Raw genomic sequence first — 18,380 nt, 5'->3', positions numbered from 1 at the left:
TTAAAAACACAAATTGGGACCTTTATAAGGATTTCCTGGTTTCTAATGTCATTAACCTTCAGGTTTTAGACAATAATTGTACAGTCGAGGAGCTTGATATTCAAGCAAACAACTTGACAAATATCATTATTGAATCTTATCATGCATCATGCCCTCTCAAACGAAGGAAGTACTCTCCTAGCAAGAGAGTTTGGTGGACCAAGGAGCTTAAAAGCCTCCGCCTAGAGGTTCGGAGAGCTCACAGGAAAGCTGTCAGAAATAAATCTGAAGTTAACTGGTCTAACTTCAAAATTCTACAAAGGAAATTTAAAAGGGAAATCAGGAAAACTAAATACAACTCATGGAGATCGTTCTGCACAGATATTCTGTCCTACCATGAGACTGCCAGAGCATATAAGATTATTAAAAGATCTCAGGAGTCTCAAATCTCATCGGTTATGCGACCTGATGGCAGTTATACCATAAACCCTTTGGATACACTTTCGACCATGTTGAATTTTCATCTGGGGGACAGAAGTGTCACCTCTGACCCCCAGGAAAATCCATTGGAACTACTTCATAATCCATTAGATCTGGATTTTGCTAAGACTATTGTGAATTTTGAAAAGGCTAAAGCGGCCCTTGATGTATTTCTTCCCTTTAAATCTCCAGGGAACGATGGCATTTACCCAATTCTGCTTCAGAAAGGCTGGGATATTTTTGGTCACATTCTCGTGAACATATTCAGGTCCAGTTTGATTTTAGGATATGTTCCTAAGGTTTGGAGAACTTCACGAGGTGTGTTTCTTCTTAAACCAGGAAAAGATACATATGAGAAACCAAACTCTTTTAGAATGATCACGCTAACATCCTTCCAGCTTAAGCTGTTGGAGCGATTGATTTTCTGGCACCTCCAGTCAGATAATAATCTGAAACATACCTTTGGCTTAGACCAACACGGTTTTAGGCCTGGCTTCTCCACTGAGTCGGCCTTACACCAACTCGTGTGGAGAATAGAAAAAACAATTATAGACGGATACTTTGCCGTTGGGATTCTACTGGATATTGTAGGAGCCTTTGATAACATCGGTTTCGAGAAAATACATAAGGCCCTTACTGGAAGTCATATTCACCCTATGATAACTAGATGGGTCATCTTCATGATTAAAAACAGGAATATCTGTGTTAGTCTCGCTGACTATGAAGTAAAGAGAGATATTACTAAAGGGTGTCCGCAGGGTGGTATTCTTTCTCCGTTCCTGTGGAACCTGGTTTTCGACTCACTCTTAGTACTTCTACGGGAGGAACCTGGCATGTCACAGGCTTATGCAGATGACCTTATTGTGTTATTACAGGGTTTCGATATCGGAACCCTACATAATCAAGCTCAGCAGATCTTAAATAAAGTTTCACACTGGGGTGATACAAATGGCCTTTCTTTCTCTGCTGAAAAATCTGAGGTCATAGTTTTCACGTGGAGAAGGAAATGGAAACTGGCAGATTTATATCTGGGTCACCAGATTATTAGGCGTAAGGAATGCGTTAAATACCTAGGATGTTACCTGGATAGTAAACTTACATGGATCACCCATATAAAAGAAAAGGCGCAAACGGCCACAAATGTTCTAGTACTTTGTAGGCGAATCGTTGGTAAACAATGGGGCCTTAACCCAAAATCTACTCTATGGATTTATACTGCCATTGTCCGGCCAATGCTTTCTTACGGATGCGTGGTCTGGATTCATGTTATTAACAAAAGCATGTATTTAAACATTTTACAAAAGGTGCAAAGACTTGCTTGCCTAAGCATTAGTGGGGCTTTAAATAGTACCCCTATTGCTGCATTAGAATTTTTACTGCAAATTCCACCCTTGAAATTATTCTTGAGCGGAGAAGCAATTAAAGCCATGTATAGATTGAATAAAAATGGCACATGGTGCCAAAGAACAGGTTTTGGTCATAAAAGCCACCTGAAAAGCCACATTGACATATGTCTGGACTTGGGCAATGAGATCCCTATAATCTATATGCCCAAAGATGCAATTACTAAAACAGTAGTTCCAGATAAACTATTCTCAACTCATATACCAAAAAGGAATGAGATAGAATCTCTAATTGACCTAATTCCAACAGGCTCAATTGAATGTTACACAGATGGATCAAAATCCAACTTCACTGGAGCTGGAGCTATTATAAGGACCAAGGGATCTGAAGAAGATTTCATTAGATTTCATCTATACCTTGGTAAATTTACAACTGTTTTCCAAGCCGAGGTTCTGGCGATCAATATGGTCGCCAGGGAGCTCTTAGCTAAAAATACAGTTGATAAGTATATATATATTCTCTCTGACAGCCAATCAGCCATCCTTGCCCTGGCTAATCGTGTCAAGTTACAAAACTGTGTTTTGAACTGTACTCAAGATCTCAATTCTCTGGCTCAGGCCCATAATACCATTAGTTTAGTCTGGGTCCCAGGTCATTGTGATTTTGCTGGAAATGAACTAGCTGATAAAGTAGCTAAAGATGCTTCGCAACTACCCATGTCTGGCCCAGAACCATTTTACCCAGTTTCATATCAAACGGTTAAAAAAGAAGTAAGAAGCTGGATAAAGAACAAACATGATGATATATGGTCTAAACTTCCAGACTGTGCTCATTCTAAATTGGTGCTCAGTACTTTTCAGGTAAACTCATACACCTCAGTAGAACTAACTTACGCCAGGTAATTCAAATTGTTACTGGACATGCTTATCTAGCTAAGCATCTCCACAAATGTGGTCTTGTCGAATCTCCTCTCTGCCCAGCTTGTGGAGAAGAAGAGGAAACACCTTTTCACTTTCTGGGACGATGTCCGGTGTTCTCTGTCCCTAGAAACAAATTCCTTGGGTTTCCCTATATTACCTTTGATCAAGCCCTTTTATACAAAGGGCTCTCTGGCATAATAGGGTTTCTGATGTATACTAAACACCTACAGGTAAGGTGAATATGGAACCACAAGAAACAAGCATTGAGACGCCCTATGAGTTCTTTTTTTTTTTTTTTTTTTTTTTTTTTTGAAAAGAAACTATGCAGGGATTTCCCTCTCATAGCTGTGTTTTGGATAATATTGATATCAAATCTTTATACACTACCTGGCCATTTGGCTTGAGAATGCACCTCTGCCCTCCTTATTTATTTATTTATTTATTTGACTCTCCATCGCACTCTTGTTTGGTCAAGAATTTGCGTTTGGTGGTTTGGGAGGGATTGAATCGGTTTTCCATCCAATAGGCAAGTTTTTACGATCCAGCCGACACCTTGAACTTAGAGATGGGATCTTTTGCTGATACTATAGATTTGGTGTCAGTTTGAGATCTTATCTATTTATTATTTACCTTTTACGGGAGTTACCATTTAAATCCCTTGATTTAAATGATCAAATGGCGGAAGAGTAATGGGCAATTTTGCCTAAACTCCTTTCCTTCTTTTCATAAGAAGGAAGCGCCCTATTGTTATGTTATGTTACCAGATTTAAACTGATGATCTATAATCCGAAATCACCAAAGTCCCGACGAGTCCGGATTACGGACTTTGTACTGTATAACAGACTTATAAAGGGCCCCATATCTCAAATAGCTTAGGACCTTATTAAGTCTAAATATGGTTCTGCATACTGTTAAGCACGAAGTTGGAAGCAAAATGGTTTGTATATTTCTCGCTGCTCCTGGAATGGGAAATTTACCTTTGTAGGTTTTTTTTTTTAATTTAAACAGCTTTCCTTTTTTTTTTTTTTTTTTTTTTTGTTCCCCACTTACAACTCCCTACCAAAATGAATTTTCAAAATCCCGTTTTATATAAACGAGATGGAACCAGTATTTAATAAGAAATCTCAGGGAAAAATAATGACCACGTCAATTTTTTTTTTCTACGGAAGAGCTTAGTAATGCATGTCTTGCTTTCTGGCCATGTCATTGCTTTAAGCTAAATCTTACTACGTTCAGCCGTATTGTTACGTGGCTGTTAATATTCGCCAGTGAGGTTTAATCAAGGGCCAACTCTGTTAGTTATTTCTGTACAGCTTTTTCTAGTTTTTAGTTAGTTAGCATTAGTTTCTTATTTTCTATCTTAAATCTTATTTTCTTATTTTCTTAAATCTTATTTTCTTATTTTCTTAAATCTTATTATCTTATTTTCTATCTTACATGAAGCCCAAGTGGAGACTTCATGTAAGCCCAGGATTGGCCAGCTATAAATGGTCTCAAGTTAAATAAAAGGATATTTAAACCCTACTTTTAACTTGTTGCTCTAGACTTTTAGAAGTCAATGAATAGTCGCTACACAATTCTCAAGTATTCTAGATACCAAAGGCAGCCAATTTTACTAGAATCTTCTATCATTTATAGTGGAAAATTATATAGATCAGTATTGAATTTAATTAATTTAAATTTGAAAGCTTCTGCAAGAAAATTGGAATGCCAAATACATTCATGTTTTATCAGGCTAATGATTCTAAACATGCAGCCCTAAATGTTCACATGTGGTTTTCATACAACTGTCCGGAAGTTATCACAACTTCTTCCTTCATTTAGTCTTCAGACTTAAATCAAATTGAACATGTATGAATGGAACAACAGTTACTCAAAAAATATAGATAAATGCATGTGAAAAGTGTAACTTTAGCTAAAAGATATCTGATTTAAATATATTAGATATCTGATTCATTACTCATTATGAGTATTGAATGTCCCGTTATTTTATTAATTTATTTTTTTTATTGACTCTTTCTTCAAAGTATTCGAATACTTATATGAGTTAATTTTGAAAACATTTTGAATATCTTTTTTTTAACCAAAAACGCTTAGACTATTTTTTTTTTTTTTTCTTCAAAATAATGAAAAATTGTACATGTGAAAGAAAAGTCATTCTACTGATTATTATTAACTGATATTTGGAAATAAAATCAAAGAATGCAAGTGTTACAAAATTAATTTCATAGGTTTTATAATTTCATGAGTTAAAACTGATATTTTAAATTTAAAAATACAAAAACATGAATATTTGTCTTATTCAAAACATGTTTGTAAGTGCAAGTATATATGTCTAAATGGCTGGCAGTTCCATAAGGCATAAGAACTTTTAAAGACATACAAAATGTTAGACTTCATATCTTAAAATAATTTACATTAATGTCATAGTAGAAAGACAATTTGACTGCACTATATGTGATTTCTTTATGGTAATTAAAGAAAATTACACCACATGTGCTCTTTCCCACCTTTCCACCTTATTTTGCAAATAATTTGAGCAGAATGTAATTTTTTTGGCCATATGATACCTTCGGCTCTATCTAGTAATGCTGAAGTGGCACTTGTAGTAGTTCATTCAGGAGAAAGAAAATCTCGTAGAAGATTGAAGGGGGAAAATTGATCGCATTCAGGCATACTGGTGGTCCTGGTACGTACGATGAGACAACAGTTCAGTGATTCTTAACACAAGTTGATTTTTATGTTATAATGTAACCTGCTTGTAAACAAGATTTTTCTGGAGCACAAAATAAATATAACAGCACAGAAGGGCTATTAAGTCCCAGAAGTATGTTTTTCATTCAATCTTAGCCATTTGGTTAGGTGAACGGATCAACAGATTATCATGGAGAGAGAGGAGGCTTTCAGAAGGACCGAGGAATGGTGTTTAAATCATACTATAGAATTACGTCCATCTAATCTTATGCTTATTATGCAAAAACTAGAGGAAGAATATTACTCACTTAGAGATGTTCCCAATCAGTCCGAGGAATAATTAGCTTATCTTAATGATCTCAAAAATCAAATCGCAGCACTAAGCCAGTACGTTACTGAACTCAAACTGAAGATGAACCCACTAATTACTCCCAGCTACCATGGAAACTAATAAATCTACCGAATCTACTAACGCTAAAATTAAGCGTAAGAAAAACATAACGGATAAAGGAGGTTTTACTACCCCTCGCATAACACATAAACGCACTCTTTCAAACGCAGAGATTAATGAGCCAGCACAGAAAAACAAATTCCAGGAATTAAATCTCGAAGACAATATGGATTCTACTAACGAGCGGGGTGATTTTATCCCCCTCCCACTGTTCTAGCCGACTTTGCAGGCGACTGGGACAAATTAAAAGATGCTATTGAAGAAAAGTTACAAATCAAAAAATTCCGCGGAAATTTATCCGGTGGAACTCTTACCATCAGAGTTTACGACTCTGAACATTACAGAATGCTCACTGATTTTTTAGATAAACTTGAACTTCCCTACCATACTTTTTAAATGAACATCGAGAAACTGCCAAAGACTGCTGATATTGAACGTATCAAATCTGAAATAAGAGAAATGGAAATACCCATCCAAAAAACCCGTTAAATCACTCATGTTATTGAGGGGGAAATTATCCATTTACCTGTATACTTAGCTGAATGCACCCGCAATAAAGAAAGTAAAGCTATATATGACATAAAGAAATTAAGAGGACTCGACGTGTTCGTGGAAACCTTACAAATCTCGCCCTGGCCCCATGCAATGCCATAAGTGCCAGCGGTACGGGCATACACGGGATTGCCGCAAATACAAAGCATGCTGTTTAAAATGTGGAAAACCTCACGAGACCTATACTTCCTCCCAATCAAAAAATGATAAAGATAAATGCCCTCTGCGGAGCAGATCACATTTCTTCTTTTAAAGGTTGCCCTGAGCACCCATTTAATATACAGAAACAGATTGAAGAAATTAAAGCCAAAATAGAAGCGACGAAAAATCTATTCCATTACGACAAAAACGAATTCCAGGCGCTCAATCCGAAGGAGATCCCTAAACGTAGTCCTGCCTGGCAACAATCATCCAGAGATGAAAACCAACCGAAAGGATCAAAAACTAGCCAATTAGGATTTTATGAGAGGTTAAAGTTACAAATTAAAGGTTTCTTCTAAAAATTTAAAAATGCTAAAGGAATATTTGAAAAATTAGAGGTCGGCATAGCCGTTTTTGATTATCTGTCAAATATTGATTATGAATTTTAAGCCGATTCATAATATTCCTAATCTTATTTTAGTTACCAAAAGCTTTATAAAAATTAATTTCTTCAATGCTAACGGTATCCGTAAGCAACAACCTCAGCTCATCTCTTACCTCCAAAAATAACTTTTACAGGTCCTTAGGGGATGGATAAACATGTAGTGGTAAAGGCCTTTGGGTTGAACACCACTTAACGAATGATGATCTCCGATCTCCGACCTCCAAAAACATGACATTGATGTCATGTTAGTCAATGAAACACATCTTCGAGCTTGTGACAGATTCAGAATTCATGGCTATCAGAGAGGATAGACCCCACAACAGAGGAGGCGAAAATGCTATCATAATTAAAAGCCATAATAAAGCCTCTAAATTATCAAAAAACGTAAAGCCAAGGCTTTGATAATATCTCAAATGAAGGGCTACAAGCACTGCCTAACAGATGTATAGTACTTATCACCAATATTTTCAACGCATGCATTCGTCACTGCTATTTTCCCTCTCAGTGGAAGCATTCAATAATTATTAACATCTTGAAACCTGGAAAAGACCTTAAATATGCCAAAAATTATAGACTCATCAGCCTGGTACCGGCTCTCTGCAAAGTTTTTGAACGTGTCATCAGTACAAGACTTACCAAATTGGCATTGATAGGAACCACTTTGGTTTCCGAAAAGGACACTGTACTACTCATCAGATACTCCACCTGGTAGAATTTATCGCCCAAGAATTTAGAAAAATGAATGGTGTAGCAGCATGCTTTCTCGATTTTGAGAAGGCATTTGACCGAGTCTGGCATGCTTGGCTTACTCCACAAATTGTCAAATTTCCTTCTGCCTAATAGCTTCATTAAACTTACCTACTCTTATCTCTACCGTCGCACGTTTAAAGTAAAGATGTGGAGAAATTCTCTCATCAAGAAAGAGATTTTCCGAGGCGTCCCTCAAGCGTCTGTTTTAGGACCGAAATATTTTAATATTTTTATAAATGACATGCCTGTCCCACTACACTCAAGTATTTATAATTATGCGGACAATACAGTTATCTTAACCAGCTCTAGAAATCCACAAAATGGTCTTGACAAACTCCAAATGCACGCTAATCTAATCAACAAATACTGTGAAATTTGGAAAATTAAACTTAACGCAGATAAATGTTTGGTTGTTTTATATCGCAGATACAGAAAAAATTTTCCAGTTAATTCCAATATTAAAATAGATAATTCACCTGTTCCAGTAGCAAGCTCATATAAATACCTAGGAGTGTACGTCGACAAAGCTTTAAATTTCAAAGACCATATCCAGTATACCATCAATAAAGCTAATGCAGCATTTATGTCTCTTTACTCCCTGCTTGGAAGGAAATCTAAATTAAATATGAATACTAAGAGAAATCTTTATATCACCCTCATCAGACCAATTCTACTCTATGCAGTTCCTGCATGAGCAACTGCCGGATAAACTGAACGCTAGAAAAGAAACGTCTTACCTAATAAGATTCTCCGTAGCATAACAAATGCCCCTTGGTTTGTGCGGAACGCGCAAATCCATAAGAATTTAAATATTCTCCGCTTCATGATCAAATACTAACTACAGCCCACAACTTCTTTGAAAAACTGAAAAACTCACAATACCTAGCTATTAAAGAACCCACAGATAAAAGACGGCGAACTATACATCATGCATTATGGTGGTAGTGTACAGTGTATATCTTTTATTTCTACTTATTTTACGTATCTTATTACTCTTCATTACTCAAGATCAGTTTACGTTATGGACTATACTCTGGCAAAGCTTATGGACTTTGATTGCAACTTATATTTCTTACTTATTATTTTCATTTAACCAAGAATTTATTTAGTACTGTGTAGTGTTTTAAAGCAAAGACTTTGCTTTCAGTGAAAATTTTAGTTCACAGTCTTATGACTTCCTTCACTCGCTATTGGCCACCTCGCATCACGTGGTGTTTACTGTGCAACTTTAAAGAAATTAATTTTCTAGCATGATTATTTAATTTTACTGTACCCAAATTGTGTTTCTGAAGAATAAGGACATTATTAAATCTTCAAATTCAACTTTTTTTGGAACTCTACAGACATATTTGGGCTACAATGAACCTCTGGTTGAGGCGATACCCCCATTTTAATAGATAATAAAGAGCGAAATAATGATATATTTCATTATTTAAGATATAAAGAGCGAAATAATGAAATATATCATTATTTCGCTCTTGGGGATTCGCATGCCATGGCTGAAGCCATGGCAGCGGTATTATAAATATAACAAACTTGCTAATACTTCACGGACATAATTGATATTTTCTAAAATCAAAGTTTTTTAGGGTACTTGAAAAGAATCTCTATTTAACACGTGGGTGTGTAATCTTTATTTAACACAGTGCCACAGCAAAATCTGTTAAAATAGTCTGTCGGTTCATTTTTTTAATTCTAGTGGTTTCGTGTCGCCTTTATCCTAAAAATCAGTTCAGTACCTAATCTGAATATATTTTTTATGAATATTTAATAAATAGATAAACAAATAACAGATATTTTAAACAATAAATTTATTACATTTCAGTTCATTGTAAATTAACACAAGAGTTCTATGTTTGAATACGAAAAATTGGTAAAATTAGACAAATACTGTATTACAATACAAATAATAAAACATAATATATAACCAAAAATAAATAACTTAGTGAATGTGTACACATCTTAAAAAATATCGCTAGTCTTGTATTCTTTCAATAAACAATATAATCCCATTTAATTATAACTTCGTTGTTTTACTTCATAAATAATGATTACTTATTGCACCAAAATCTGTATTAAAATCAGATAATAATCTATGAAAAAAAGCTTCTAGAAGCCGAAACCAAGAATACGAACAACTTTCTGAATGTAGAAATAATTTTAACCATATAAATTGATCTATTTGTGAAGCACCGATGACTCACACAGCTTCAAACAATACAAAATTTGAATCACATTCGATGAGCATGGCTCTGAAAAGTAAGGCCGCTATGAATCATCGATGACGTTCATGGCAGTCAATGTGTTAAAGTGCATGTACAAACTCAATTACTAAAATAAAATAATTTTTTAGCTAATCGTGCATAGTTTAATATCTGTACAGCTTAAAAAGAACTGTGTAAACTATTTCATTTGACTTATGAATGATTTAATGGGCAGTTTTTTTATTACGCACATCGGTGCTACATAAACTGCCATAAAAAGTCAGCAAGAATAAGCTAATGTTTGGTTTTCATGACAGCTGGACGTGCTAGTCATGAGAACAGGCAAAGGCCAAATGCGATAATTCTTTATGTCATGAACTGAATTCTCAAATATAATTTTTTAAAACTGTTTTCGATAATTCGAATAATGTTATATACCAAGTTCGCAATGCCAAAAATGAAAAAAGTGCCAAGCATATTAAAAAAAAAGTGTTTAAATTATAGCGATTTAAAAATCTGGTTAACTGATAAATGTACGAATTATTCAAACTTATTTAAAATTTATAAAAAGTATTGTCAGTCTGTTATTGAAAAGTTACATTATTTATTATATTTGTGAGACGAAAATGCATAGTTTCTAGAGATTCTTAGATTCAATAACGGTAAATGTTAAAAGTTAGCTTTAAAAAAAAATGTGGATATTGTCTTTAAATATGATTAAAAAAATGGCATAACATTTGCATCATATTCAAATATCACACGAAATAATTTTTAAAAAGTTTCCCTTTATTTAATTAACCGGGCATAACATGAAATCATTTACAAATATTCAAACGTGATGAAATCGTTCATCACCTTATTTGTGACGGAATAAAACAAAATGCAGTAAACTCTCTAGTTGCGTCTCCATCTCTGAAAAGAACAAAATATTTCTAAGACTAATATCGGTACTGAAAATCACTTTCGCACAAGAGCGAAATCATATGGAACCTTGAGAAGTAGAGAGGATCACCTCAAAAACAGGTAAGATCCTGAATACTGTTAATTTTTAAAAAAGTTGAAATAACTTAATTTTTTAGAACTATCCTGAAACTGAAAGCGAAACTAACGATATATTATTTCAGTTAGGTGTTGCGTTGTTTAGAATAAAGACATAAATACAGGAGAACTTCATTAATGTTTCTTAAACTTTCTATTTACACAGGAGTTCATCTGTCAAATTTATTGTAAATCACTTAAAATCGCTGAATATGAATTATTTTAAAATTACACTATGAATATACATTTATAACAGAGAAAGGAATGTGACATTCCAAGTCATTTTATGTCTCATGATTATCAATAAAGCTCTAAATAAACATCGGTAAAATTAATTAACATCTCTCTAAGATCTAATATGAGGTCTTTTCCACAGCCAGACAGGACGCGTAGCGTGACGGCATACTAGACAGGACGCAGATGAAGAGCCCCTATGGCAGTCGGTCTCATTCCTGCAACAAGACAGTTTTCAACTCCAGGATGGTTCTTGGATGGGGGGAAAATTGCCCTCCTAAGAGCGTCCCAGACATGCTTTATAGGGATATATTATTTCAGTTAGGTGTTGCGTTGTTTAGCCAGGTGGCGAATATCCTCACTTTCCAGGTTACTGTTGACCAGCTGAGCCCTATGTGGACGAGCTTTGTCATCCATTAACAGGAACACCGGACCAACTGCGCTCCTGAAACATACGATCTAAGATTGCCTCTCTATACCTCATAGAAATCAGAAAGCCTTTGTCAAACACATGAAGTGGGTGTGAGGCCGTTCAGCATAACACCTACCCAACTATTACACCTCCACCATCGTAATGATCCTTTCCTATGATGAGGGAGGGATGGTATCGTGTTCCAGGCTCTTTCCAGATGCAGACACAATAAGAATCAATGGCCAGGCATATCTCGGCTCGTGTAAAAAGCACGCACTAAAGTCTGTGCATTGAAGTGAGCGGAACGCAAATAGCAGGTCTTTTGGCATACAGCCCTAATTCATGAAGCCTTCAGACAATTGTAAACTGTGAAACTCGGATTTCAGCGGCAGCATATAGCTCAGGTGAGAGTTGTGAATCTGTAGCAGTTCTGTGTCGCAGCGCTGAAAGAGGCAAATAGTGAGCATCAATCATCGTTGTGGATTTTGGTCGGCTTTGGACCTTGGTCGAACTTTTCAAAGTCCTGAAACTGTTTCAATAAATTGCTGACGACACTGGGTGTCACATTGAGCTCTTTTACTACCTGCGCTTTTGATTGATCTGGCGACAATTTACCGTTAATCGCCGAGCGTGGCTTTGAAACAGGCATGTAACTAACTGGTTTTTACCCGAATCTGGGAGAACTCTTCTAGGCCATTGGCTTTACACTGGTGTGCAAAATTTAAGGACGAAGTCGAAAAATTAGCATATCAGCTGAACGAAGAGGCAGAGCGAACAGAAAGACCAATCAGGAGATTAAGTAAGGTGATATACGGTAGCACATGCGCAGATATGCAGGTAGACGTAATGGGGGAGTGTCTGAGTAGTATAAAGCATGTTGTCGGTGTAAGATCAGTATTTCTGGCAAAGAGATTGCACGCCGTATAGCAGTTAAAATCATACCGAGTTGCTGCCTCAGCGAGAAATGGCGAATAATCAATCTGTTAGGCGACATCTGGATGCTTTTACCCGAGGTCGAATCATTGGGAAGTTGGAGGAAGGCCGCAGTGTGACAAGTGTGGCTGCAAAGTTCGGAATTACTCACAGCATCGTTTCACGACTTTGGAGACAATTTCAAACTACAGGAACAGCTACCCGGGGGTTTAGTAGTGGTCATCCACGAGGAACCACACCCGCAGATGACCGGAATATTGCCTTACAGGCTCGAAGAAACAGGCGGCAGACAGCGGGAGAAATCGCTAGACCACGACACAGGCGACTGGGAGACGATATCGCGTTTTACCGTGGCCAGAAGACTGCACGGTGGTCTGTTTGCACGACGCCCTGTACGATGTGTACCTCTAACGCCTGCCCATCGGAGAAGGCGTTCTCTGTGGTGCCAGGAACACCGGAATTGGAGAGACAATGAATGGGGACAAGTACTCTTTACAGACGAGAGCAGATTCAGTATGAGTAGCGATTCTCATCGCATACTCATCTGGAGAGAGCGGGGAAGCCGCAATCATCCCTCGAACATCATTGAAAGGGACAGGTATGGAGGTGGCGGTATTCTCGTTTGGGGAGGCATCATGCTTGGTAATCGTACAGACCTTCACATCTTCGACGCAGGTTCAGTCAACGGGACCCGTTACTGTAACGAGATTCTTCTTCCATATGTGCGTCTTTTTAGAGGCGCTATGGGTCCGCAGTTCCTTTTCATGGACGACAATGCACCTTGTAATCTCACAGTAGCTGCCGAACAGCTCTTAGAGAGTGAGGATATTGAACGTATGGATTGGCCGGCACGATCTCCGGATCTCACTCCCATCGAGCATGTATGGGATTTTCTAGGCAGACGCTTGGCAGCTCGTACCTTACCACCAGTAACTATTCCGGAGCTTCGATTGGCGCTGCAAGACGAATGAGCAGCAATGCCTCAACAACTCATTGACACCCTCATTCTCAGCATGGGCAGACGCTGTGAAACCTGCCTAGCAGTCAGGGGAGATCATATCCCCTATTAAAGACCGGATGTTCCTTGCTGGACACCCATCACAGGGATGTTTCGGCCTTCAGTCGCATTGCGTTTCATGCTACTTTTTCAATAAAGCTTCTTTTTATCCCTCTGATTTCTCTTTTAGAAGTGTTGCTTACATTACTCATGTCCTTACGTATTGAGGATCTTACGGTATTAAATGTGTTGATTTGGAAAGCTTTTGTACAAAGTTATATTGAAAAAACCGTCTCGTCCTTAATTTTTGCACACCAGTGTATACATACACACCGTAATCGGCGAAACTCTATAGCAAATTACTGTGGCTACCATTGCATTTAACTCTTTGATTCCATCGCAGAAGTGGACGCTAGTCCGAACTGGTGATAAAAAATTTTCCAACATGCAGATAGGTAATTTACTGTAATGTGGTGCCAACTAGTGGTTATAGAACACATGAAATGGAGGGATGAAAAAATCCTCGAAGTCTCTGATATACACAGCAAATGGGCAATGAAATAAGAATACAAATGAAGTGTAATACAATTTAGATTAAGGATTAAGACTAATTAATTAAAAAAGGAGGTAACAAACATACACAAATATATACAGGTGCAACACAATGCAGATTAATATCCAGTATTGTAATGAATTGTTGAAAACCCCTCGTGCGCTGACATTCTTTTCACGATCATAGCTCCGCAGATACGCACATGTACGATTACGTATTCGACTCTGAATATTTGCATAATTCTTTGGCGGCATAATTAGAACCTTAGATTCACAACTTTTCTTAAAAATAAACGTAATTTGCAAATTCTCTTAATTTTGCCCACGAGTGACTTAATGAAAAGTTCACTGAATTACATTCAGTAATTTTTTTTAATTCCCTGTGCTCTAGTCATTAAGTTTGTCAATTAAGGATGCAAAAATATCATTTCAAACAATTAATAGTAATCAAAGTGTGACATAATTCATGAAATTGTGTTCACTAAATCAGGATATTGTCAAGTCAAGGTTATTTTTACTTAATCATATTTTAGGAAAATGGTAAAACTTTAGTGTATGTTTCCAAACTGCCCAGGTCTTTTATGCATGCAAATAAAAATATTGTTTTTCTTTTTTTTTATTTTAATATAAGATAAATTTTCCCAATTTCATACACTTCAGATCAAATTAATAAAATAAATTGTTAATTCAAAGTTGAAAATAGCATTCAAAGTCCGGAGCTTAATGAAATGACAATTCTCTTTCAGTATTGTCAGTGTATGGTGTCTAAAACTCAGGACTAGTCACCTGGTGAAGTACATGTGACATAATTTTTAGAATTCAGGAAGTTACTTGATGGCAAAATCTTGAAGATATATAGATTACACTGGGAAGCTAGTCAGAACGTTCTCTTCCTTTTTTAAACCTCTTGCTACTGAACAAGGACCAGAATTCTTATGCATATATGACATGTTCTTGTATTGCCTTCTTTATAGATCTTAATAAATTTTAAAACAAATTGCAGTTATATTCCTTTGAAGACTTCTATCTCTTAATTATTATAAAAATGAAAATGAAATAAAGATATAAAAAAGGATACTCGTTATTTTTGAAGTTTTAATGTGAAAGATAAATTAAATATTACACTACACTGAATTATAACTTCTGAAAACTGGCAATTACAGTCAAAATTTGTTAATTCAGACACCCATAATCCGGACCTCAAGACTAAAAACTTTCTGCGCATGCGTCGCGTTCACGCATGCGCATAGGCGTTTACGCGTGCGCGTAAGACCTTTACGGCTGTGAATATACATGTGCGCATGCGCATAATACGTTTACGCATGCGCGTTTAATGTATAAGCTAAAATTATCTAATTATCTATTTCAGTTAATGTTGCAGATAGCGTTGTTCTTTAATCTTCGAATAGGATCCGGCTTATTATTTTTTGCAGACTGTTAGAGCAATTTTATAAAAGTAAGCTTGAACTTTCGATTATGTCAAATAAAATTTCCGATATATATTTACTAATATGTAAAGGATCTACAAAGCGAAAGTATGTTTCGAAGTCCATTAAACAGAAAGTGGAATTGCTGCAAAAAAATGGATAAAGGCATATTCTTTGATTATCTAATAATTCCGAAATATGTTTATAAATTTCACGCTGCTCTGCGGGGGGAAGGGAAACGACACGGCGCGCAATGAATTGGAAGTTGATCTGTCAGCACTATCCTTATCTTCAAAGCAGATTTTTTTATTTTATTTGGCTTATAATTCTTTACTAAATGTAGTATTTCATCTCGATGTACTCGGTCTTTAAATAAAGTTCCTCGTCATTATAATTCGCTTCCGATAGTGTCTCAGAGGTTATTGAAAACAAAAAAATTTCGATTGACAAATTAGTCGGTATTCTCGACACAGCAATTATAGGACTTGAACAGCGGAGCTTTGTAACTAAACAAGAAATTATGTCTGTTTAATAAAATTAAAGAGAAAGTATTATCACATGAAACGAAGCAAATTAAACAACTTACATTGAAAGAAATGTTTAATAAAGTAAACAAATAAATTTTTAGCTTTTCCTTTTTCTAAATTTTGATACCCTTTAGATCATAATTGCTCTTTATTTCATAAATTACGGTTTCATATTTTTAATTTTATAATTTCTGCAAGCTATCTTACCAGATTTAAACTGATGATCTATAATCCGAAAAAATCGATAATCCGGAATCGCCGAAGTCCCGACAAGTCCGGATTAATGACTTTTGACTGTGTTATGCAGCAAGGATGATAAATACTTCAATAGAATAACAAAATGTAGCCCAATGAAGATTCAAGAAAAAGATTAAGAAATGCCCATGTTTTTTATTACATTGTTCCTTAAGCTAAAAAAAATTTAGAACTACCGCGAGTGATTTGTTTTCTCATAAGCTCAAGATTTGAATATCTCTGAAAACAATCATCTTACAGAGGTAAAATGGCAGTATCGAATTAAAAATTCTAGTGAATCCAAAGTAAAATGAAATAAGTTTTGTACACACACTGCAGTTAAAAAAAAAAAAAAAAAAAGTTGTGGTTAGATGAAAATGCACTTGAGTTACATATGCGGCATTAAACTGACATTTCAAGTTTAATAATTAAACGCAAAAACAAATTTAGATGGAAAAATCAAAATTTTATGCATGCACACACACACACACAGGGGGGAGGGTAAAGATGAAACTTATTTGTTTATTTTTATTAACAACAATTTATCCTTGCACTGTAATACATAAGAATTATAACTACCTCTGCAATATTCACTAAATGGAAAAAATGAATAAAAGTTTAGATTAGGATACAGTCAAAAGTCGTTAATCCGGACTCGTCGGGACTTCGGCGATTCCGGATTATCGATTTTTCCGGATTATAGATCATCAGTTTAAATCTCGTAAGATGGCATGCAGAAATTCTAAAATTAAAAATATGAAACCGTAATTTACGAAATAAAGAACAATTATGATCTAAAGGGTATCAAAATTTATAAAAAAAAAAGCTTAATATTTATTTGTTTACTTTATTAAACATTTTTTTCAATGTAAGTTGTTCAAGTTGCTTCATTTTATGTGATAATACTTTCTCTTTAATTCTATAAACATACATAATTTCTTGTTCAGTTACAAAGTCCCGCTGTTCAAGTCCCGTTAATTGCTGTGCCGAGAATACCGACTAACTTGTCAATCGAAATTTTTTCGTTTTCACTAACCTCTCTGTCACATTCTTCATGTCTTTATCCGTTTTTTGCAGTAATTCCACTTTTTGTTTGTTGGACATCGAAACATACTTTCGTTTTGTAGATCCTTTGGAAGTTCCAGCATCGGAAATTCTATTTGACATAATCGAAAGTTCAAGTTTACTTTTATAAAATTGCTCTTACAGTCTGCAAAAAATAATAAGCGGGATCCAATTCGAAGATTAAGGAGCAACGCAATCATTAACATTAACTGAAATAGATAATTAGATAATTTTAGCTTACACCGTCCGTTATATATTAAACGCGCAGGCGAAAACGTATTCTGCACACGCATATGCGCAGTTGTCAAGGTCTTACGCGCACACGTAAAATGCACAGCAATTAACAACGCACTTGCCAACGCGGCACATGCGCAGAAAGTTTTTAGCTTTGAGGTCCGGATTATAGATCATTCCGGATTATGGCTGTCCGAATTAACGACTTTTGACTGTATTTGAATACAGCAAAGAACACGAAGGCTATCTGGCTCCCCTAAGGAAAAATGACTCACATTTACGTTACACACAGGAAAAACCATACAGCCAGTACTTTCACCTATGATCAAACTTCCAGCATTCAGCAGTCTTAACAACTCAGCTACGTGTGGGACTAAATCAATAATCAGAATTAATATTTAGATATTCTATGACTTGAACCTAAGTATAATATATAGTGTTCATTAAAATGTTTTAGGTAAATCTAATATATATATATATAAAACACTGAAATGTTTCATTTAGTGATATTTTATGTATGAAATATATGTCTTTTAGAAAAATTTTAATTTCTTAGATAAGAAGAAGTCTTTTGGGTAAAAAAAACAGTATGTTGGGGTTCTCCATCCACATATTAATAGTTCAAAGCACATTGAAATCATTAGAAATGGGCTAGCCGTAAAGGTGGTTTTGTGGTTTTTCTGGATCCTAAATAGAATACCAGCCATAAAGGTAATTTTTATCTTTAGATAGTCAAGTCATTGTGTGCTTTTTCATAATCATTAAAT

Source organism: Stegodyphus dumicola, chromosome 2 (assembly GCF_044657685.1).
Source record: "Stegodyphus dumicola isolate Sdum_Otavi_A_Nest chromosome 2, ASM4465768v1".
Taxonomy (NCBI): Eukaryota; Metazoa; Arthropoda; class Arachnida; order Araneae; family Eresidae; genus Stegodyphus; species Stegodyphus dumicola.
This window is presented reverse-complemented; position numbering follows the sequence as displayed.